The sequence below is a fragment of the Schistocerca gregaria genome, chromosome 3, assembly GCF_023897955.1.
Source record: "Schistocerca gregaria isolate iqSchGreg1 chromosome 3, iqSchGreg1.2, whole genome shotgun sequence".
Lineage (NCBI taxonomy): Eukaryota > Metazoa > Arthropoda > Insecta > Orthoptera > Acrididae > Schistocerca > Schistocerca gregaria.
In genome coordinates, this window is record NC_064922.1 from 585,904,251 (window position 1) to 585,930,344 (window position 26,094).

A 26,094-nucleotide genomic window follows, 5' to 3' on the forward strand; every position below is an offset into this window, starting at 1 on the left:
AAAGTCGGCTGAATCTTATCGGCGTATCAAGAGAATTCCGGATATCAGATAAACTACATAGCTTTTGAATAAAACGTTCTCGGGATTCCAGCCGCGTCAAGTGGTTAGAATTCCAAGAGCTTTCGACCAAGCTCTCCTTGGCCATTTTCAAGTGGTACGACTGCCAGAGGGCTGGTGCTATGCCTTTATGCACATTCACCGTATACCTGTATGTAGGCATACTTCGACTCGGTGTTCGATGTCCCCGCATTAACACCGCGGTCTCTGGACCCATGCTGTGCTGAGCTGAGTTGTCCACAAAGAGGTTTGCCACAGTTGGAGCTGATGGGCTTCGCATCGCGAAGCCAATCGTCTAACCGTAATATTGCCCCTTTTTAAAGAAAATACGAAGACGTAAGAGTGTCCCTAAATAGCTCGACCACGTCACTTACAAAGAGTTGGGATAGTAGGTCAAAGACTCTGATAGGCACACTCGTAAACAGCGCCACAAGTTAAACAGTCACCCTCGCTAAGTCGAAGGCAGTTAAATCTGGTGATGAAATCGGCCGAGTTTTTAATATGATGTTTACAGCATCCCACATGTGGAGCAAGAAGATTGGCGAAGTATTTCGTCCCTTTGTATATCGGTGAGCCAATGGTGGATACAATAACGCAAAAGGGCGTCCCATCCTTGTGAACCTTTTCGGTAAAGTATAAGCAATAGGTAGCGTAAGTGCGTGAGGGAGGTGATTCTTGACCGTTCCATCTTTCACCGAAAATCTCTTAAGACAGAAGCTCTCTAGCAAGAGTCTTAATAAGACCATCGATGATGAGCGGGAAAAGGAAATAACTTTTTTCGAATTCTGTGGCTCCATATCTGGAAAAATAAGCGGCCTGCTGAAGAGACACAAGATCAAATCGATCTGCAGAGCTTCGACCAAAATCCAATAATTACGGACACCAGTTAAAGATGCAGCAGATCTCAGATCTTCTGGAGTCTACAAGATACCTTGCTAGTTTGACCACTCTTACGTCGGACAAACAGTAGAACAATGCAGGAAGAAGCATGAGAGGCTTTTGTATTGTATTGTATGTTAACCGGAGACCTAGAAACGACGGAGAGGCTCCGTCCCCGCCGCAGCTGCAGTGGTCCACAACCCCACGACGACTACCACAGCCCACTTCATGCCTCCGCCGCCCCATACCGAACCCAGGGTTATTGTGCGGTTCGGCCCCCGGTGTAACCCCTAGGGAACGTCCCACAAAAGACGAGTGTAGCCCCTATGTTTGCGTGGTAGAGTAATGGTGGTGTACGAGTACGTTGTTTGCGCAGCATTCGCTGACACAGTGCAACTGAGGCAGACTAAGGAGAACAGGCCGACATTCGACGAGGCAGATGGAAAACCGCTTAAAAACCATCCATAGACTGGCTGGCTCACCAGACCTCGACACAAATCCGCCGGGCGGATTCGTACTGGGGTCCAGGCGCTCCTTCCCGCCCGGAAAGCCGTGCGTTACACCACACAGCCAATCGGGCGGGCATGAAAGGCTTAATCGTTTACGCTACAACGAGAAATCCGCTTTAGCCGAGCTTGCTTTAGAAAACGGTCACCGGTTCAAATCTGACGAAACTCTGTCATGCCTCGCACTAACGGCTTCTGGGTCTGTGTAATTAAAGAAGGCATCAAAACAATAGTCACCAATAACGGTCTTAATAGAGGCGTCAGCCTGTAGCTCAGCAGAGCAAGGGTTCCAGAAATCGCGGAGTTAAAGCGGGCACGACGAACGCCGAGCCGAAGTATGCCTGCATACGGCTATACGGTGAATACCAGTGACATCACAGCCGGCAGCCAATGTACATAAGGCCGTGCTAGCAGTCCCTTTGATAATAGCAAAGGAGAGTTCGATAGAAAGCCCATGAAATTTTAATCACTGACGCTGCAAGAAACCTGAAAATTCAATATTGCGGCCTGGAGACTAGGTATTCTTACATAACAACTATTGGAGAACGTAGAGACCATTAGGAACATGAAGTGGATAACGGAAGACGAAAGACCTAAGGGATGCTGGAGTAACAGACGCAGATATACAAGGCCAATAATAATTCACCCACAAAGCACTCAAGTTGAAAGTGAGCCAAGAAGCCACGAAATTCAGAACACAAACAACGTGGACGGAAGAAGTTGCATAGTGAGAAAATAAAAGAAGTGTGGCCCCTGAGAAAATCTTACAAGCAGACACTTAATGAAATCTTTGGCGCTGTCAATGTCATCATTTATTACTGTACTTTAAACGTACTTCAAAGGTAAGTTTAACCATTAGAGCTGTCAGCCAACTTTAATCTGTATGTTCTGACAATGATCTCGTTCATTTGAAGAGTGAAACCGGTAAATAAAAAATACAAATTGCGACTTATGTCTGTTTTTAAAAACTTATTCGCAATTTCTATTTGAGCTGCGAAACTTTGCGAGACGCCATGTCTCGGAGTACCTACATAAAATGAAGTTTCACTAGGTGAAACAAGTTGTGGAAAAGTCCAAATGACCGCGCTTGACAGAATAGACAGCAGCATTTCTATTATTTCCTAATGAACGTTTGTTGAACGTTTGCGAAGGCATGAATGACTCTGTACAAGTATAAGGCCCATGTGACTGTTACAACCCGAGGACTCTCGAGAGATCGAATCTTGTTGGCATGGAAACACAGGCAGAAACGTATTCCGACTTTCAGTGCGGGGGTAAACGTCCGAGTGAGGAACCGGATAACAGTCTACACGTGCTGGGTAATAGTCTCGTCCACTGTTTATGGATGTGGCAGGGCTTAAAGCTCTCGGAGTGGCGACAGCGACTGCCACATCTAGCAGCAGTAAGTGCGCGATACGTTGCAGTAATTACACCACGTGCCGTGCTGAGCGGAGCAGGGTGGAGTGGTTGGCTGGGAGTTTCCGGCGTCCAGGGCGGGCGCAGGCAGAAACACTTTCCGTGTCGCTATCTGGCATCGGCCATATCCAGGGCGCCTCGGCCGTGGCCGCTGCCTGCGCGGCTACTGAGGAGATATACGGCGCGGTGCGCCCGCGGCGTGCTGACTAGTCTCGAATGCCCGACACGAAGCAGGCGAGCGCCGGCAGTCCTGCTCTGGTGTACCCGCCGTTCCTTTCAGAGCAACGTAAACACGCCAAGGTCGTCCTCTTGCCTCACTGTTTCTGCATAAGTATTCAGTCACGGACTGACAAACGGACCATCCGAGCTTTTAAGGGCTACGTGTACAGCTGCAATTTGTTACTTTGCTGCGAGGGCCATAAATCGCATGAGGTACCTCTATGGTGCGGAATATAGGCACAGCTTTACAAGAGGTATTAACGTCTGGTTCACGTCTTGTGTGGGACTGCATAAATGTTACTTTCAATGGACAGAATGTGACACTGATTGCTACTTAAGATTAGTGAACGCACAAACGTCTAAATGTGCTGGGCCAAACACTTATATATCACATTTATAAATGTCTTACGGTTTTTGTTCTGAATCTTAGTCCGTGTTGCACGTGTTTCTACTTTACTTATTCGTATGTTAGGGCCAATAAGGAATCAACACAGTGGTGCCACAGTATACTTACACTGCTTGACAAAAAGAAATGAAGATCCAGAAGACACAATCGAATGTCAGTGTAGCTTCGCACATGTACTCTCCATCGGCTGGCATGCAGATTGGAATTGCGATTTTCTGTGGCAGGTAGAGTGGGCATGAGACTACAGTGGTGCTCTTTGTGTTTATTGTCTGGTGCGGAATGTAAGGAGGGAGAACAACGTGAAATGTTGAAAGATTACAGCGAAGAACACGGAGGTCCCACATACCCGTGTGAGACAGCGTTATCAGTACCAGACAGAATTTGAAAAGGGACCTAGTTTTGGGTCTCCATTAGGCCAGCTGGCCAAATCGTCCAATATCCACATTTGTTGGGCGTTCAGATGTGACAGTGGTCTTACATGGAACTGCGTGGGAACGTGAGAGCACACGTATTTGTTGTCAAGGTTACAGTCGACCAAATATGACCACAACAAGGGAGTATCGCCGTATTGTGCACAAAGCACATTGTAACCTTTCACATTTGCAACTGTCATCCAAAATCAAGTAATGGACTGGCTACAACATTCTGTTTCATCCCGCAGCTTAGGTTGGAGGCTACCAACAGCTGGACTGTAGGACTACTGTCCCATGTGTGGGCTGGCACTAACACCAAACCACAGGCAGCTGCGTTAGGAGTGGTACCTCGATCGGGACGCATGGACTGCTGATGAATGGCGGTACTTCGAGTTCAGCGATGAATCGTCGGTGAGAGTGGCAAAACCTTGGCAGAGGTCCCATTCTTCCAACGCTTTGGAGGGCACAAGTGTGGTACTTTTGGCGTCATGGTGGGAAGAGACATCGGTTACGACTTTTGGTCGCGACAGTTAGCGACAGAGAACTCGGGCGGAACAACCATACGTCACGTACGACCTACATCCTTGTGTGTTATCCTTCATCTGAAAGTGTCATTGTGCCATTTTACAGCAGGACAATGTTCCTCCACACGTGGCACGTGGCACTATGAACTGTCTACGTGATGTTGACACTCCCCGTGGCCACCAACATTCCCAGATCTGTCCCCGATAAAACACGTGTGAAACCAGCCCAGACGTCAAAATCGTCCCAGTTCCAATATCTGGGATATCAACGACCAGTTATAACAGTTGTGTCTCAGCTCAAATCAGGAGAGAACACAACAGCTTTATCAAATCTTCCACGTTCATACTAATTCGTGGTCTCATACTGCCAAGTTCTTTGTAAATTTGACTCGATTTTTTAATCACTAAAGTAACATCACATACGCTCGCTACCCGTTCAGAAATTTTTGTGCAGTTTTAATTTTTGTTGTTGTTCTTCGTACATACCAACGGGTATTGCTTCTAAAAGATTAATTTGCATTTTTTTATTTATCTGTCAGGTTTCGTGCAACAAAACGAACCAAAGCTGTCTGGCAATGGAACGAGTTAGTACATAGTTTACAGAATACTAACTAGATAATTAAAAATACAAGAACTGAATAATTAATAAACCACGTAATTTTATTTGTACCAGTTATCTGAGCTGTGCCAGCACGTCTCTGGCAATCGATATCAGAGAGGTTTGCTGTGAGCACACTGTAGCACTGTGTAATTTGTGACCGAAATCACGTGGTTCGTTTTAGTGCCTTGGTAGTGGCCCATGTACGTACTGAAGTTGTGACTGCGACTGCTGAGCGCCGAAGTCTGACCTGAGCTGTGCGCGCCGGGTGCAGGCTGTTTGTCTGCCTCTCTCCGCGGAGGTCGCGTCGATGCTGTGGAATAACAGGCACCGGAAACAAGCTACGCCTATCGTTACCTCAGTGTCGTGTACTGAATACCGCGCCCAGATGAGCGCTGTGTGTTCACTGGCAACAGGTAGAAGCTTTCGGCTTGCTATTCTCTGCTCTGTGTCTGGGCTACGGCCCCGGCGACGTTAGCCTGGTGCTGCGCTGAGGCTGCTACTGGTCGATCACTTGTATGAACGATGTTATTCTTTCTGACATTGTGATTCGTACGGATTTACGTGTTTTGGGGAGTTTAGCGGTCTTCTCTCTCATGTTAGTGTTGTTAATTGCCTACGACGAGTGAGTTAATGTCTTGCTAAACGTTGATCTCTCCTATACTCGTAAGGTAGAGGGCCTGTTAACCCATGTCAAGTTTTGTTCCCGTTCGCTCCTGTTTGCTAAAAGTAGTGTTAAGTCTGGGTTGTCTTATTTATATCTGAAATCATATGCTTAAATGCAGCAAAGAAATATCATGCTTCATTGAAACGTAAAGATTTCCATGTATTTCAAGTTGCGTGGTGTACATGTCATGTATGTTCTTGTGAAGAGTTTTCTGTGAATATGTTAAGTTCAGTGCGCCAGTTGCACCAAAGTTAGCAAGCATTTCGATGTGTCCCAAGTGAGCTGATATACCCTGCATGTGTATCTAGTATAAAGTTTTGCGTGAATATTCATTTTAAAAAATTTGCTGAGATAATTATCTTGATATTTTGAGTTTTAATATTGGCCACTTACCGTGTATCAACCTACCTTGATAATATGAGTTTGTTATTTGTTGTTTTAAAATAATGCAAATGTGAGATTAGTACCATACATTTTTATGTGGTACAAGAATAAATATTTGTTGTCTTACAGCCAAATGTAACAAATACATTCGATGATAATTTTTTCCATCAGCCAGCGTGAATTCGCTCTTGCAATGTGTGAAGTTCAGGTTTGGTTTCTATGAATAGGTAACTAAGTGAAATTTGCCAAGTAAAAGAACCAGCACCTTGCACTCCCACTATTCCTACCTTTTCACATACGAATAAATAACACCTTCATAGAAAAAGTTTACAGGATGGGGAAGGAAATCTTTGAAATGAACCATCCCGGTATTTGCCTGGAGCGATTTAGGGAAACAATGAAATACGTAAAATGGGTGATTGGAGACGGATTTGAACCGACATCCTCCTGAATGCGAATTCAGTGAGCTAAAAGCACTGCGCCACCTCCCTGGGTAACACCTTAAGAAAAAAGTTATGAGCTACTGTACGGAATAGGAGAGTGCCACAAGGACAATTTTCAACTTATATTTGAAGACTTCTGCACTATCTCTCATTTTTTCAGTTCTCCTGCAAGCCTTTTGAGAATGAAACCTGCTGAATACCGCGCGTCTTTCTGTGCAATTTTTGATTATATATATAAAACAGTCCAGATCATAAGGCACATTTATCAAACGGTGACCGGTTTCTATCACCATACGACCATGTTCATCTGTAATATAGTGTAGGATATTAATTAGAGGAATACATAAAATATTTAGTGGGTTAAGGACTAAATGTATGCCTCTGATTTATATTCTGTGAAATATTACAGCTGAAGGTCTGAAAATGATCATGTGATGATCGAAAGTGGTCACCCTTGCGATTGTGAGGTACCGGGCGACTCGCGCCCTGACAATGGGAGGAAGCAGTGGCCGCAGGGGACGCTCGTCAAAGCCGCGGCCCGGCAGCGACCACGTGGTCCCGGGCGGTAGCCCAGCAACCGCGTGATGCCGCACAACGGCCGGTCCAGCCGCGTGCCTGGCAATTCCTTGGTGACGCTGTGCGCCGGGAGGTCCAAAGGTGGCGGACTTCGTGAAACCTTAATGACAGATATTTCACAGTTCGTATAGAAGTTGATAGCAGCCAGATGAATCGTGATACCTCAAAAAGAAACATGAACATTACTATTATTTGTACGGCGAGTCTGATGGTGTGATCAGATTTTCAATAACTTTATTAGTTCACAGTTCAGTATCTGACGGTAAACTATACAAGTAACACCCAGCAATGAATTTCCAAAATCTAAACGCTTCATCCCATTTAGTCGATCGACATGTCTTTATAAAGCTGTTAGCGTAAATCTAAATTGGTATACATTACATGCATCTTACTTAAATAGTACATGAGTTATTGGAAGTCAAAGAGGCCGATTACTATCGATCGCGTGAGGCCATAAGTACTCCACACTTACACGAAAAAACAGTAGCAGCATGCTTATAAATATATTTATTCATCTATGTCTTTGTTTATATCCGATATATGCTATTGATGAAGAAATTGGTTAATTATTTACTCTGTTTTAAAAAGCACAGAGACATTAGGCTACTGGCCTACCTTTCATTCTATTCCTTTGATATATGTTATTTAATTTGTTTATGTATCTAATAATGTGTGTTAGAGCGTGTTTATGGTCCAGCCGTAGGAATATTTATTTAATTTAAAGTTATTTAAATCTAACTCCAGTATTTCGAATGTGTTTCAATACGTTTGTGAGTGTACATTTGCTTGATGACGTGGAGGGAGCGCGGTATTTCGAATGTGTTTCAATACGTTTGCGAGTGTACATTTGCTTGGTGAAATGGAGGGAGCACGGTATTTGGAATGTGTTTCAATACGTTTGTGAGTGTACATTTGCTTGGAGACATGGCGGGAGCGCTCTAGCCAATGACAGCGCTCGTTACTAAGGTAGGCCACTAACGAAGTGAATGGAGAGAGGACACAGGGGTAGTTCGCACAGGACGGGAAGTCCGAGGCGCGACGGGCGCATAGTAGCGGGGAAGCCTTGGAGTGGAGCAGTTTGCGCGTGATCACGAGAGGTACAGATACTTCGGAGTTCCGGCTTGTGGAGACGAAGTACGAGTTTGGAAGTGAATATCTCGCGAGCTATGTTGTTGTTCCTAACAAATTATGTGAAGTAGGAATCTATTGCTTCCCTTTTATTCAACTTATATTTTATTTAATTGCTGGACCATCGACACCAATAAGTGTTTTGCAGAAATATACCGCTTCTAAAAAGTACTTCTATTGTCGTTAAGATAGTACCTGCAGATTTTATTTAATTACAATCTTTCATTTATAAATTTATATGTTACATTCATAATTCGCAATTGCCGAGTGATAGAAACCTTCGACCATTCGATTCATGTGTGTATTCTTATCGTATACTGTAGACTCAGCAGTATTTGGCCTGTAATGCGGCAGTTACGTATCTCAGCCCCTAGACAACGAAACCAGACAAAACTTTTAATATTGCAACCCTGAATCGGAGGGTTCGTAGTTATTGGAAAGCCAGCACGATCTAGACGGCTTCGTAATTAATATAAAATATTACATGGTGATCACTGACTTAACCCAACAATATTTTCAAAAATAATTCTTGTACAATAGCTAAAGAAGTGTTATGCAAAAGCAAATCTTCCTTCCTTTTATTTTTCACTGAGTAATGCAGTTTCGTCTGAATGAGTAAATATTTTTAACAACAAATTCTATGGTGGAATAGATGCACAGGGATGGCAGAGTTAGAATTCCGAGACATAGGAACAACAGCTTACACGAAGTTCACCATATATTCGTCTGAGTGCCCTTTCCGGACTAAGTACAGTCTTTGCGACTGCACAGTTAGCCAAAAATACAGTGATCGGTGAGCGGTTCTAGGCGCTTCAGTTCGGAACCGCGGTGCTACTACGGTCGCAGGTTCGAATCCTGCGTTGGGCAAGGATGTGTGTGATGTCCTTAGGTTAGTTAGGTTTAAGTAGTTCTAAGTTCTAGGGGACCCATAGTGCTTACGGCCATTTGAACCATACATTGATCGTTATAAAAATAGCTGCACCCAGAAGGGCCCGACCGATCTATTACGGACTGGATGTGTATGTCGTACGCTGTCAGCTGGATCAATGATCGGTGTTGCACGGTCCGCCGCACACTCGGGAAGCGTGGGTGGGACCCTGACGCCGTGTACACCGGTTGTTATAAGACGATCCCAAATGGCTGTGCTGGACAGTACGACAGCGGCGAGCCTCACTGGAGCATCACCTGGACGTGCACTAAGCCCAGGCGACACGTTCCATGGAGGTTTTCCAGCCAGACGAGTTCGAGAGGGGCCGCATCGTGGCGCTGCGGGAGGCAGGGTGCTCCTACCGTTGTACTGTTCACCACACTGGTCGTACGGATACCGCCGTTGCCCGTTGTGTGGCAGTGGGTACAGGAAGCCACGATACGTAAAATCTGACATGTATCACAAGGAGGGAGCACAGATAGATTGTCCGCCATGCGCGAGGAAATCCAACGGCAGCGATAATAGCCATTTATGGGGCTGTCCTGCATTCTATGTAACATTCTGTAAGTGCAATGCTAGTACCATTAGCAGGGGTAGCAAGACGCAAGGGCCGCCGCGCGCCGACCTTTGCGACACCTGTCACCAACACCCACGCAGCGTCGCCTTCGACTCGCCTGGTGTCGCAACGACGAACGTGAGGCCCTGTAGTGTGGCAGCGGATCATCCTTTGTGACGAGTTCCGCTTTTGTCTTGGAGGCGACGACCACCGGGCCCTTGTCTGGAGGAGTAGTGAAGAATGCCAGGAGAGAGTTGCTATCGGGCTCCGTGATAGCCACGCGACACCTGAATGAGGTCCTACAAGCACTAGCTCTGCTCCTGATGATGGCCGCGCGGTTAGAGGCGCCATGTCACTGACTGGGCCGCCCCTCCCGCCGGGGGTTCGAGTCCTAACTCAGGCGTGGGTGTGTGTGTTGTTCTTAGCACAAGCAGTTTCAGTAGTGTGTAAGTCTACGGACCGATGACCTTAGCAGTTTGGTCCCTTAGGAATTCACACACATTTGAACATTTGTGCTCTTCACGAACGCCCACGCCCATACCATAAATTCAGCAGAGCAGCTCACGTCCTTATAGACTCACCTCTTCCAGAGCGTGCCTTGCATCTGTGGATACTCTGCCATGATCAGCTGCAACGCCCAATCTCTCCCCGATCGAGTATGTGTGTGTTGCGATGGAGCTTGTCATCATGACTCCACCACCCCTCCGCAGTCTGTTGGTTCTGCACGCTTAGGTGCAAGTGGCAGGGGACGGAGTATCACAGGACTAAATCCAAGACCTGTACTACGCCATGCGGCGACGTCTAGGCGGTTGTATTGACAACGATGGCATACTAGCATGACTTTTGTATGTTTTATAGCCATGTTGCTTCTTCAGTGTTGAGAGTGTGATCATTTTGTATGTGTGGTTCCATGTACCAATCTGCTAGAAATTATGGCACTGCGCCTTGCTCTTCTGGGTTCAGTCTTTTCATGATGGCTAGTGCATGACACCATACTTGATAATACATTTAAATTAAGCTGAAGGGTAGTTTCACGTATCGGTGCAAGACACCACGAACATTATATTCTTAGCGAAGATTATAACCTTCAATTTCTGCGCAAGGTTTTGTATGTGATAATTCCAAGAAAGCTTTTCATCAACCCTCAGTCCTAATAATTTAAAATGGTTGACTTCACTGAATGACTGAGCACAATTAGTGAAATTTCTCTTTTACAAGAGTACTGGGTCGGCAACAGTATGCACTGCATTTTCTTGCAGTTACGCCTTAATCTATTCTCTGAAAGCCACGCTTAACGGCTACCCTATTAGTTAGATTATTTACATTACGTTCTACGTTTGTCACACTATTATCGCAGTAAACAGAAGATTTACTTAATTCGTATTTCTTCAAGCGCAATAAGACTCATTACAAATAATGCAGCAAGAAACGGAGTCCGCCTATTACAATGTCAACAAGGATGAGGGTCCTCGACTAAGCACGAACGATGGAGTCGGAGCTGCGATCAGGCTGCGTCTGAGTAGCATGTGGTCGCAAGGAGGCTCAATTTGTAAGTGGGCTGTCTGGCTGCCTCCGGTCGTCCTGTATTGTGGCGGCAGAGGGCGGTCATTGTACCAGGCCGCTGGAGGCGGAAACTGACGGAAACTTCTCATTCCTTTGTCAACTTTCACACCCGTGTGGTGGTATCAATACGTGACACCAAAAATAGATGACAAGCTGTGGATCGCCCACGACGCTTCACAGAACGTGGAAGTCGGAGACTAGGCCGCCCTCTAAAGCGGGATAATCAGCGGCGTGAAGAGTCGCCAGGAGCAACACGTGGTTCCGATCCCACGTTAATCTGTTGATCCCTTTCCCCGAGTAAAATTCTTGGGGTATCTTAGGGACAGACAGGTTGCCAAAGTGGGGTGCCATTTAAAGGCTTGTACCAAGTTCTCGAGCCACACGAAATTATTGTTATTACTGTGACAACAGACTACAGTGCTTGTGCAGGCACAAGTATTTCTGAGCACACTGTTCGGCACACGTTGCTCCACAGCTGACGTCCCTATGTCGACCCAATGACGTAGCAAGTTGCAATTACAGTGAGCATAGAATCATCAAGATCGGACCACGGATCAACGGAAAGGTGTCCCCTGCTCTAGTTATACCAGCCGATGGCCATCTCCTTAGAGACCATCATGAGTGCGAACGGCTGCTCGAAACGCACTGCATCACAAAACGAGGCCGGTAAGGATAGTATTATGGTATGAGGAATGTCTTTCAGCAGGCTGACTGCCTGTGTCAGAAGGCCTGATTCTTGGTTCAGTGGTTTAAGGAGCGTAATAGTGAACTCACGTTAATATCTTGGCCACCAAATTCTCCTGATCTCAAAACGCTGGAACACATGTGGGACGCTACTACACTCCAGCTTGGTACCCACAAACCAACGGCCCGTATTTTACAGGTACTGTGATACTTCTGCGTAGACGTCCGCTGCCACGTACCTAAGAAAACCTACGAAGGATTTGTCGAATGTGTGCCACGCAGCATCAGGGCTTCATTGCGTTCGGAAGGAGACGAATTCTCTATTAAGCAGATGGTCACAATATTTTGGTTTTTCTGTATACTTGTTTAGGAACAAAAGCAATGGAGCCGGAAGAGTACTCTGTGAACATCGTCCCCCCTTCCCCCCACATGTGAGATTCAAATCCTTTCCCTCTTAAGGACAACCTTCTGTTCACTACTTTCCAGATATGAAGTGGACCATTGTTGAGCTTCTCCCGTCATCACTTAATTTTCAGCTGTTAAAAAGTATTGAATGATTAACACAATCAAATTCTTTTGCTAAATCAAAGAAAGTAGCTTATAATGACCCTGTCGCTCTCTTTCCTCTTCTCAAACTTCTCTTTACGTCTGTTTTTTCGAGAATCTGGTTGCGTCTGTGAAACAGCGTGTCCTTCTTACGACTTGTGTCTTCCGTAGCGTCTAAATTCGTACTCGCGAATCCATGCAACGATACTAATACCGTAAACACTTCATTAAACTACACTCCTGGAAATTGATATAAGAACACCGTGAATTCATTGTCCCAGGAAGGGGAAACTTTATTGACACATTCCTGGGGTCAGATACATCACAAGATCACACTGACAGAACCACAGGCACATAGACACAGGCAACAGAGCATGCACAATGTCGGCACTAGTACAGTGTATATCCACCTTTCGTAGCAATGCAGGCTGCTATTCTCCCATGGAGACCATCGTAGAGATGCTGGATGTAGTCCTGTGGAACGGCTTGCCATGCCATTTCCACCTGGCGCCTCAGTTGGACCAGCGTTCGTGCTGGACGTGCAGACCGCGTGAGACGACGCTTCATCCAGTCCCAAACATGCTCAATGGGGGACACATCCGGAGATCTTGCTGGCCAGGGTAGTTGACTTACACCTTCTAGAGCACCTTGGGTGGCACGGGATACATGCGGATGTGCATTGTCCTGTTGGAACAGCAAGTTCCCTTGCCGGTCTAGGAATGGTAGCACTATGGGTTCGATGACGGTTTGGATGTACCGTGCACTATTCAGTGTCCCCTCGACGATCACCAGAGGTGTACGGCCAGTGTAGGAGATCGCTCCCCACACCATGATGCCGGGTGTTGGCCCTGTGTGCCTCGGTCGTATGCAGTCCTGATTGTGGCGCTCACCTGCACGGCGCCAAACACGCATACGACCATCATTGGCACCAAGGCAGAAGCGACTCTCATCGCTGAAGACGACACGTCTCCATTCGTCCCTCCATTCACGCCTGTCGCGACACCACTGGAGGCGGGCTGCACGAAGTTGGGGCGTGAGCGGAAGACGGCCTAACGGTGTGTGGGACCGTTGCCCAGCTTCATGGAGACGGTTGCAAATGGTCCTCGCCGATACCCCAGGAGCAACAGTGTCCCTAATTTGCTGGGAAGTGGCGGTGCGGTCCCCTACGGCACTGCGTAGGATCCTACGGTCTTGGCGTGCATCCGTGCGTCGCTGCGGTCCGGTCCCAGGTCGACGGGCACGTGCACCTTCCGCCGACCACTGGCGACAACATCGATGTACTGTGGAGACCTCACGCCCCACGTGTTGAGCAATTCGGCGGTACGTCCACCCGGCCTCCCGCATGCCCACTATACGCCCTCGCTCAAAGTCCGTCAACTGCACATACGGTTCACGTCCACGCTGTCGCGGCATGCTACCAGTGTTAAAGACTGCGATGGAGCTCCGTATGCCACGGCAAACTGGCTGACACTGACGGCGGCGGTGCACAAATGCTGCGCAGCTAGCGCCATTCGACGGCCAACACCGCGGTTCCTGGTGTGTCCGCTGTGCCGTGCGTGTGATCATTGCTTGTACAGCCCTCTCGCAGTGTCCGGAGCAAGTATGGTGGGTCTGACACACCGGTGTCAATGTGTTCTTTTTTCCATTTCCAGGAGTGTATAAGGCACCCTATGAATAATCATGACCGAGTATTTACCTGACTCAATTATAATGTAGATTTCGATGATATTCGGAAGCGCTTAGTAAACATACTCCTGGATCATTGTACATAGCAACAAAGTATTCGTAGCACTTCACTGCTTACCTTGAATTATAGTTTTGATAACTTATGTTTTCCATATAACTATTCATCACTGGAACAGAAAGCGTGACTTAAGTCACCTTCAGTAGTTTCTCCTAAAATTTAGCTCTGCTATTTGCTGTTTACCGTCGTCACATTCTAAAGAAATGAAAATTTAAAGTTAAACGTGTTGATTCAATTTGGAACAGTTTTTAAGTTATGTTTTAATAAAGTTAAAACTTGATTTTTAGAACCAGAATGAAAGTGACAAGATATTTATCGACTTCCTTTCGTTTCTTTAAGTCTTTTCAATAAACATTCAAAGTTAATGTATTTCATTTGCATAAAGTTAATACGCTGTTCAAACTTTATTGTTAAAGCTTCAAGAATATATTACTTTTATTGAAATGACTTTATGCAAATATAGGTTTCTTAGATATTGCAACAAAGCGAGCCATCTAAGATGTGTAATACTCTGATTAAATCTGACTATAACATTCAGATACTGTTACAGGTGTTACACCCTTCACTGACAAATTTTAATGTATGATTTAAATAAAATGAAGTGGGTAACTGAAATCATACAGTTACAAGCTATATTTATAAATATCTTTATGTTGACTAAAGACACGTTTGATCCCAGCACTTGTTGAATTAAGCGTGATTCTCCTTTAACGTTGTCTTTACGTTGACCAAAGACAAGCCTGATCAGAGTATGTGTTGAATTAAGTCTGGTTCTTCTTTCACAAGAAGAACATAGTCTGTAGCTTTCCATATAACGATCAATGTATTTGAGGATATGATGCCAAAACTTTTTTGCAAATTCTCACGTCTCTGATTAGTGCAAATTTTGCAAGATAATAATTTAGACTGGTAAATCTTGCAAACACGACTAATAATTATCACAGAAGACTGATTAAGCAGAAGCAATAACAGACGTATTCTTCTAATAATATGTGCTCATATTAGCACAAAGTAGTACTGTCTTGCTGAGCACTCTAAAACGCTACCTCTCATTATTACTGTTGACTAGCTACCCCTCACTTCTCAGTTTGTCTGCGGTAGACTTTTTTCCACACAAAACGTGTTCCGCAAAAGGGAACTTGACAAGATAATCTGTTAGCCCTACCTCAGCGCTGTCTGTCGGGTCTGCATTCTGCACCTTTTCCTCTGTAGAAAAGGTGTACACCAGACGAACTGGAGAACGGAAAAGGCTCAGCCTCGCTGGGGCCTGATAGCCTCCTTCTTTCTTTTGCGTGGTTATACACGTTTTGTAATAACAAATAATATCAGGTTACGGCGAAACTCAGTGCGTATGTAAACGATTTGTTTCATATTCTTAGCTACAAACCAATAAAAAAACTATGAATTTCCCATTTCTAATTAAAATTTTACAGTAATTACTAAATAACAATGTTACATTTGGAGAACTTATTTCTTACGTGGACAGCGACACTCTACCTTTTGGCCCTGTCAGTACTTCAAACACCAGTGCATTTTCTGTGTATATTCTTTTCCTGACGACAATCATCGGCTCTGGAGAAATTCCAGTAACTTCGCAAAACCATCTGCTTCGGTTTTGTGGCAAGTAGAGCTCCAAAAGATCGACCGCGCCGGGGAGGTAAACGTTAAGCACAGAGCGCAGAGCAGACAGCCACAGCCGGCGGGGGATGCGAGAGAGACGAGCGCCGCGGCGCCCAGAAAGCCTCTTACGTTAGAGGCGGAGGCCCGCCGCGCGGCGTGTAGCGAGCAGCCGCCTCTGCGCTTTGAAGTCCGCGCATCCGTGAAAAGGAAAACGAACAGCGATCAGTCCTGTGCGACGCGTTTATGCCAGGTTCGCCTCGCTGGAGCCGAGCCGCACGTGTTATTTCACAAAGTGTGAGAAAGATTTGTCACGATTATGCTCCAGTGCGGTTACGTAAAAATTCTTTAAAAATTACGCATTTATAAGCGATTTCTTCGAGCTGAACAGGAAATGAGCTACCAGATGGTTGAGAAGCTAAATTTTCACTTTACAGTAGGCTTTACAATGCTGCCATTAGAATGGCAACACCATGAAAGCGGGATAAAGGAAACATCAAATTGATATTAAGTGTGCTGTACCCTTGTGATTAGCAACGGCACGTAGTTGGTAGCAGTGGTGTCATCTACATTCTGTATACGAGGAAACACTTTAAAAATGGTTCAAATGGCTCTAAGCACTCTGGGATTTAACATCTGAGGTCATCAGTCCCCTAGACTTAGAACTATTTAAACCTAACTAACCTAAGGACATAACACGTACATGCCTGAGGCAGGATTCGAACTTGTGATCGAGGAAAAACTTCACATTGGATTTCTTATTCATAAATCGCTTTTGAATAGTGGTTGTTTGTGAGAAGACCATATTTGTCTCTATAAGAAGAAGAAACGTCTAACAGGATATATAGGGTCCAGTCACATTGATGTGACCAGCTGTCAAAAGCCTGAATAATCATCTCTTGCAGCGCAGACTGCTGCAAGTGGAGGTAGAAATTCAACAATCTAACTGCTTGCAGGTGTGGACATCGTTCCTAAGAATAGATACATACTTGTGTGATCCATTTTGGCTTCCAGAATGACGAGATCACTCACGGAATGCCACGAAAACATTCCCCAAGCCATAATCCTCCCTCCACCGATCTGAATCCTTCCGATGATCCAATGGTCGTTTGTCTGATGGAGCATAAGACGAGACTCATCTGAAAAGGCTACCTTTCACCATTCGGTGCACTTCCAGTTGCGTGCAAATTCCGGCTATCGTCGCCGATGAACAGCTGTCAACACGGGTGCACTAACCAGCCACCGGCTGCGGAGGCAAACACGGAGCAACATTCACTGAGAGGTCGTTGAGGAGACACTGCTGGTAGACCCTTGGTTCATCTGAGCGGTTATTTGCCCTAGAGTTGCACGGCTATTCGTCAGGATTCATCTCCACAGCCGTCGTTCGCCCCTATTATCTGTGGCTTGTGGTGCGCCACAGTTGTCTCGGCTCCGGTTTTGGATAGCGCCATTTCGCCATGCACGCTACACTTTAACCATAGCGACACACTAACAGTTTACAAACTGAACCGTTTTGGAAATGCTTCCACTCTCGGTCTGAAAGCCAATGATCATGCCCCTTTGGACGTCAGCTATATCGCTCTGTTTTCTCATTACAACAAGGACTGCACTAAAACTTCCTGGCAGATTAAAACTGTGTGCCGCACCTAGGCTCGAACTAGGGACCTTTGCCTTTCGCGGGCGAGTGCTCTCCCATCTGGGCTACTCAAGCACGACTCACCCCCCGTCCTCACAAATTTACTGCTGCGAGTACCTCGTCTCCTGCCTTTCAAACTTTTCAGAAGCTCTCCTGCGAACCTTTTTTTCAGGAGTGCTAGTTCTGCAAGATTCGCAGGAGAGCTTCTGAAAAGTTTGAAAGGCAGGAGACGAGGTACTCGCAGCAGTAAATTTGTGAGGACGGGGGGTTAGTCGTGCTTGGGTAGCCCAGATGGGAGAGCACTCGCCCGCGAAAGGCAAAGGTCCCGAGTTCGAGTCTCGGTCCGGCACACAGTTTTAATCATCCAGGAAGTTCCATGTCAGCGCACACTCCGCTGGAGAATGAAAGTCTCATTCTTCAAGGAGTGCGCTGTTTCAGGCGTCTCCCCAACAACCTTTATATTAACGTGACTGGATTGTGTATGAGAATTCGACAGGTGCAGGATCGTGGACTATCGACATTGCGGTTTGTCATTCCACAACATTACTGCTCGCATTGGTGAGGATCCAACAACTGTTATGCGTGTACGACATATTTGGCTACAGAGGAACCATACTCTCCGCCGCGCAGAATCTCAACGGCTACCGCGCTAGAGGACAACCATTCTTTCCTCGGTAGCGCAAGTTCGTAAGGCCACTTCGCATACCTTGAGTCATGAAATTGGCTTGTCTGCAGCAACAGCAGCAGAACTATCCATACAGTCAGTACGACGACTTTCGGAGCACCGTCGACTGAGCAGGGCGACCATTGTTGCGGCTTCCCATGAATTGGCAGCGGAGACCGACAACCATGAACCCTACACTGGTATCTCGTCGTTTCCAGGCGAACCTAACCTCAGTACTACTTAGAGCACTACGACGGACGTATCTGTGAGTGGAAGCTCAGAACAGAACAAACTCTGACAGATTACGTCAGTCACCCTGATACGGGACAAGCACCTGGCGTGATGACATAGGCCGCCATTAGTTACACAGAAAGACTAGTTCTGGCTCAAGTAGTTGGCAATCTGGACAACAGCCGGTACATTTCTGACGAGTCAAGGCTACTGTGTGTGCCTCACCTTCGTGGTTTTTCGGCAAACTAACGCAAACAGTATAGTGTCTGCACTGCACTGTCCTGACCTGCCTCGATGTTGAGGGTGTTCGATTGTTGCCGTGGCCAGCATGTACTCCAGACCACTCACCCAGTGAGAACACCCCGTCCTCGGTTTCCAGCAAACTGCTACGTCACCACTCACTGACCACTACGATTGACGAAATCTGGCACACAGCTGGAGCAGCACTGAATAACACGTACCATTATCTACATAAGTTTGACTCGATGCCAGGTCGGGTTAGTGCCATTGTTGCCTGCTGAGGGTGCGGTTCCGTTTACACCAAATTTCGCATCCTGTACACCCTAAAGTCACCTACAAATGTGTTCTACCCACTATACTGTATACGCTCAGAAAGTAAAATTGCATTATTTGCCCTCCTTCCTGGTGCTGGAATTTTTAAAGGCCATCAGAGTTTTTAACTGACGTGAAATAATTGACAAGATGCCGACTATACAATTATCGATTGTGTATGAAAGTGCAAAACATAACACGAACTAAGTTATGATAAATATCTAGAAAGGATTGTTGAAATCACTTCTGAATAATAACTGAAGCAGAAAGTAGCTATAAGTGAATGCTATGCTTACCTTCATTGTGGTGTACATTGCGTCAAGTCTACATTTAATCTCGTTTTTTATTAGTAAAAGTATGTCGATCGTTTATTTTCGTTACTCTCGAAAGTATTTAATGAGTTTTCAAAATATCACTTGTGGTAAGGTTATTAGTCCAGTAATTTCTATACTCAAACTCTAACTTTTTCACAGTTTTTATTAATGGTATAATTGTAAATTCTGAGTGAAACATAGAGCGTTTTACGCTGCTAATGTAACGACATACAATGAAATTCTGTCGGTTACTTTTCTTAAGAAAAATACTAGATACTGGTCGTATGTCTTTGTCAACGTTTATGTAATAGTTCATTAAAATTCTGTTTCCGCACATTGCTAAACAAAGAAGATGGTGATGTAGAAGTCACCACAACATTCATATGTCTCATTTTGAGTCTTGCTCGCAATCATGAATACTCATAGTTCCTATCGTACGACTGCTTTTATAGTAATCGCTGGACCACAGCAAAATTGTGGATGCTATCTTGTCAGTAGGAAAATTAACTAACGAAACACAAATACGAGGGTCAGTCAAAAAGTAATGCCTCCTATTTTTTTTCTACGTTTAATTGTCAGGAAATTTAAATGCAATTACATAGGTTGAAAACCACAACATTGAGGATCATTTTGTCATTTTTCAATGTAATCTCCGCCCATCTCTACAGTTTTGGTCCATCTTTGAACAAGGGCATGTATCCCAGCACGGTAAAAATCACAGCTCTGCTTCCTAAGCCATTGACGCACGGATGTTTTGACGGCCTCCTCATCTTCAAAATGAATCCCACGATGAGCTTCTTTTAGTGGCCCGAACAGATGGAAGTCTGATGGTGCCAGGTGCGAGATTTTGACAATCTCGTCAGAGGTGTGACGACTGGTGTGTGGTCTTGCATTGTCATGCAAAAGAAGAACATCTGCCATTGATTTTGTTGGGCGAACTCGCTGAAGACGTGCTTTAAGTTTTTTGAGGGTTGTGATGTATTGAACAGAATTTATTGTGCATCCCTGCTCCAAAAAATCAACCAGAATCACACCCTCTGTATCCCAGAAAACTGTTGCCATAACTTTCCCTGCCGATCGCACAGTTTTGAATTTTTTCTTCCTCGGCGAGCTTGTGTGACGCCACTCCATTGACTGCCTCTTTGATTCGGGTTCAAAAAAATGCACCCATGTTTCGTCCCCGGTCACAATTTTTTTCAGAAACTCATCTCCCTCCAAACGGAAGCGCTGCAAGTGTTGGGAGGCTATTGTTTTCCTTGCCTCTTTATTCTGATCGGTTAACATTCTTGGAACCCACCGTGCACAAACTTTTGAGTACCCCAATTGTTTAATAATCGTGATCACACTGCCTTTACTAAGAGAAATAATGCGACACACTTCATCTGCAGTCACCTGACGGTCACCACGAATGATGTCATCAACTTGCTGAATGTTGTGTGGAGTCACTGCACTCACCGGCCTGCCGCTCCGCTTTTCGTCAGTCAACGGTGTTTGCCCTTCAGCTTCCTTACAACGACGAACCCATCGTCTAACAGTGCTGACATCCACTGTCACAACACCATACACCTTCTTCAGTCTTTCATGAATGCGTATGAGCGTTTCACCTTCTGCATTCAAGAATTCAATCACACAACGCTGTCTCAAACGAACATCGATGTCGGCCATCTTACAAACTTCTGCTGTGCTGCCACCTGTTGACACAGAAAGTTACTACTGCAGTGGATTGCAGAAGAAGGTTTGAGGAATGGCGCCAAATTCAAATTTTTCACTTAACTTAATTTTTTTAAGTAGAAAAAAAATGGGAGGCATTACTTTTTGACCGACCCTCGTAATTTTCGGTTATATTCTCTGACACGCCGCCTCGTGGCAGAACATACCGTAAAAGTTTTGAACGGGATGCGGGACTCGATTATGTGATGCTGGTTAACGCACACACAGGTCCAAGTGTAACAGTGAACTACTGCGTGATGTCGTGTTTACTGGCAGGTCATCCCTTTTATCAGTTCCACGTTTCAATGTCGCTACCTTTGGACCATACACTGTTCAAGGGCGCTTCTGAAACAGCTTCTGCGTACCAACGCCTTCTGTACTTAATCTTGAAAAAAGAGAAAAATCTTTCCTCTTGAAATTCTTGGCTTCATTTGTTCTTATTTTCTTCAAAATTCTTCTAATCTTATGAAATAATATTTGCGTCAACTTTCGAAATTAATCTTCTTCACAAAATATTGGTGAAGTATTGCAACACTAGCGAAGCAGTGATGTTCTAAAAATCGTTGAGATCTTCACACGTTTTCACGTTATTAGAGCATTCTCTTTCTCCACTCACTATCTCTGTAATCTTTTTAAGCTCCTCCGCGTTGCACCACTGAAACTGATCTGTTTCCGCAAAATGATTAATTTTTCCATTAATTAACTCCGATAATCGCATTACAAATTAATACAACAGTTTCTTTACATTTTCATTGAGACATGAGATAAAGAAAGGATAATTAAGGGAGTAGCAAAATACAAATTTGCAATACATTCCTGCCATAAATGAACTTGGGGAGAGGCTGTAGTGCAGGTGCAGAAGGGGCGCTATAATCGAATTTCCATAGAATAATGGAGCTTATGATGCGATTGCCTACGACTTTTCTGATAAGCGAATAATTCCGACATAGGAATTTATGTTTCTGCAGGCACAAAAAAAATGGTTCAAATGGCTCTGAGCACTATGGGACTTAACTTCTGAGGTTATCAGTCCCCTAGAACTTAGAATTACTTAAATGTAACTAACCTAAGGACATCACACACATCCATACCCGAGGCAGGATTCGAACCTGCGACCCTAGCGGTCGGTCGGTTCCAGACTGTAGCGCCTAGAACCGCTCGGCCACCCCGGCAGGCTCTGCAAGCACAGATAGTACAAAAACCAAATTAATCTGTTTATTCAGAAGCCCCAGAAAGAAACAGCGGAAGTAAGTTTGATCCCCTGTCTCTCGACTACCGGAACGCATTCCATTCAGTCCCATCTTTTGCTTCGTACACAAACAAGAAAAAGGTGCAAACTGAATACAGGAACAAATACGATATTGGATTGAAGATTGCTGTGTATGAGTGACGTCTCTAGCTCTATGAGGCTATTAGCAGACGAAGTAGTTGTAAACAGGAAACCGACATCGTGAAAAAAATGCCCATCGATATAAATATCGATAAGAGAAAAGCTGGGACTCGGGAAATAATTCGTTTGCTACTTTTCAAAGAAACTACAGAGGTATTGCCTTCAGCGATTTAGAGAAGCCACGGGAACTGCACATGTGGGTCTGTGGTTGGCGATAGTTGAACTCCAATCCTGAAGAATGCTGGTCCAGTATCTTAATGACCTAGATGTAAGTCACCCCTTAAAATAGCGCACTGGTCACTTTGGACCCCTGTAAATAGTGTAGAAACATTACGAGGCTGGCATGTGACCCTCCACAAAGTATTGGCAATGAAGTGCTGTGTATGTGACAGCTGGTTGTATGGAACCGTGGAGACCTCACAGAATGGCAGAAAGGAGCCATCGTTTAAAGATGTGCCCATGAGCATAACATGAACGAAGATGTGCAGTAATATGGATTGACAAATTTGTCTACAAGGAATGGTGTACCACGTGTAGTCATGTAAGACAGCTTACAAGCAGTGGTAATCGAGTGCACCGAAGGATAAGTGAGACGTTTAAAAGATCGTATGTAGGGAGTTTAATTCAGGCCTCAGCTCTTTCTGTGATGTTTCGGGGGAGATTTCTGTAGCATCACAACGGTCCCCGTATTCAGGCTACCGTGAACATGAACCAGGATGTTTATTTCAGCAACATCGGTAATCAATTGTTGCCCTTTTTGTGCAACGTCATGGTGAGTATGTTGTGGATGCTCCCCTCCTTGCAAGGTCATGTTCACTCGACTGAATGCATACGTTTCTGGTTTAACGAACACTCAGGTGTCCTTACCCTTACTCCACTGGCCCATGAAGTTTCTCGATCCTTATCCCAGATAAAATGCGTGAGATCTTTTGGAACAAGGACTCTGAAGAGAGCTTTTGAGAGTAATACGTGTCGTGTAAACAGCGCTGGGAGTCACCTCGCTAGCAGTGTCCGAGACTGGGGCAAGATGTCAGATAGTCGCGCTCTGCTACTTTAGACTTCTCATATAGGCGGCAACCTCCATCTGCTGAGAGTCTATCACTGTTGCCCTTGTGCAAAAAAAGTATACCGGCATTGTCGGAAGAGCTGAGAGTACTCGGAGAGTGCTGAGCAGTCATATTACGTCCCAGATACGCGTATGTGTTATATTTCAGGCGTTGTACATTACGACATCTTGGCAATATATATTGCCGTACTCATGCACACATTAAATGAAAGCATCCACGAAACTGTGTGTTGCGAACCATAATATGTGGCCGTGGCATGTTTCTGAGCGAATAAATCTCCCTTTTAATTCCTAAACGAAAACCACGAATAGTTAGTTAGGCTATTTCGAAAGTTTTAGATTTAAACAGTGCTATGCCAGCAAACAACATACAAAAAAACCATAGATCTATTATACACAATTAAGAAACAAACAAAACATTGCCACCGAAGTAACTCAATCCCACGTTGATTTGAAAGGATGAACTGAAGTCTAGAGCGCTACCCACTGCACAACATCAACATCGCCATGAGCCGCTCTATAAGCGTGCACTGACATCGTTGGGACAGTTGAGACTAGTGCCGCGATGATACGCACATTGAGTAAATGTCAGCAATGTGTCGGCAGAAACATTAATGAAGAAAGCTGCCAGCAAGTGTACTCAGGACGAAGCTGTGCATTTAATTAATTTGTGCGAGGAAAGGCAGGCGTTACGGACTACACGAAGTCAGATCAGAAGCAAAATTTGTTGGCTGGAATAGTTACAATTTTTAATATCTCTACAGAGGAAATTTATCAAGTGGTTCAAATGGCTCTAAGCACTATGGGACTTAACATCTGAGGTCATCAGTCCCCTAGACTTAGAACTATTTCAACCTAACTAACCTAAGGACGTCACACACATCCATGCCCGAGGCAGCGTGGTTCCGGACTGAAGCGCCTAGAACCTCTCGGCCACAACGTCCGGCGTAGAGTTATCAGAATATCCACAATTCACGTAGTTAGGGAAAGTTGTTGTATAACACAGGTTAATTAACATAGAGAAACAAGTGAAGTTAAGTTTGAAGCAATCGTTTAGAACTCGGAAAATCGCCGTTTAACTTCAAGTAATACAGCTGTATCAATAATTTTATATGACGTGGCATTTATTTATTATATTATCATGTTGGGTGTTGTAGAACAGACCGGGAATTTCGTGTGGACCCTTAACTCAATACAAGTAAAAACGTTCAAATAAACACATGTCTGAAAATGCTTCATTTATCAGATGTCCGCTCTATTTGGCTTTTGAATGTCTTTGCTATCGAGATGAAATCTGGTGTAATGTTATTTCACCAACTATTAAAACGAATAAACCTAACTGATGTTAGAAATATTAGTGTCACAAGCAGTCTGTCTTTATCGTAATGGCATTTGGATCCAGTTATAAAGTGTATTTTCCATCGTAGTCTCTGCAATGAGGTTCTTGCATGCTCCAAAATCTCTGCGTCTATCCGCTCTCTTATCCAACATGAACACGGTCGTTTACGTTTTTTCTTTGCCCCTAAAAGTATTAAATGTGCAGCTGCAGCCCGACGCTCTTACATCTCAACCTATTCCTTCAAGCAAGGAAAATGACAGAAAATTCTCGCGGGGAGTGTTTTCGCAGCTGTCACAGACATTCTCAGCGTGCTGTGTGTAAACGCATCCGACATCTGCTCTCGCATAACTCTCAGACAGTTACACAAAGTACCCATAATAAATTATCAGACAGTAATATCAGCGGAAATTCGTACGTAGTGTAAACAATGCCGCGAGTACTGCCAGAGTGTAGCAAACTGTCTGATAGTGAGTGCAAAAACCTCTCACGTGTATCATTCCCGTACGAGTAGGGAGTCGGAGAGTAGCGCTTCGCCTCGCCCCGCATGATTCTCTGCGCAATTACAGCGGAGGCACGTGCGGCCACGCCTAACCGCGCTGCTGCCGGAAGAGTTAGATCACGGTAATAGCTCGACAAAGGGGGCAGGGGGGCAGGGAAGGGGGAGGAGCAGGCGGCTGTGGCGCCGAGCGCTGCGCGTGCTTAGTCGCGGGCCTGCCTGCCAGCCGCGCCTTCCGTCGCTGGGAGCTCGCGACATCTATGAGCCGCTCCGCGAAGGCCAGCCCAGGTAGGACGCAAAGTCGCCGCGCCTCTGTTGCGGTTGCTGGGCAACGGCTGCCGCCCACCTGCTGCTGCCAGGCTAACGTGACAGTCGCGACACACTCGTCTCACCGACAGCGATAGCAGCGCCCCAAGCGGCCAGCATCTACATCTACATCCATTCTCCGCAAGCCACCTGACGGTGTGTGGCGAAGGGTATCTTGAGTGCCTCTATCGGTTCTCCCTTCTATTCCAGTCTCGTATTGTTCGTGGAAAGAAGGATTGTCGTTATGCTTCTGTGTGGGCTCTAATCTCTCTGATTTTATCCTCATGGTTTCCTGTAACGAGGAGCGCTGCTCTCCGTTGGATCTTCTCTATCTCATCTATCAACCCTATCTGGTACGGATCCCACACTGCTGAGCAGCATTCAAGCAGTGGGCGAACAAGCGTATTGTAACCTACTTCCTTTGTGTTCGGATTGCATTTCTTTAGGATTCTTCCAATGAATCTCAGTCTGGCACGTGCTTTACCGACGATCAACTTTATATGATCATTCCATTTTAAATCACTCCTAATGCGTAC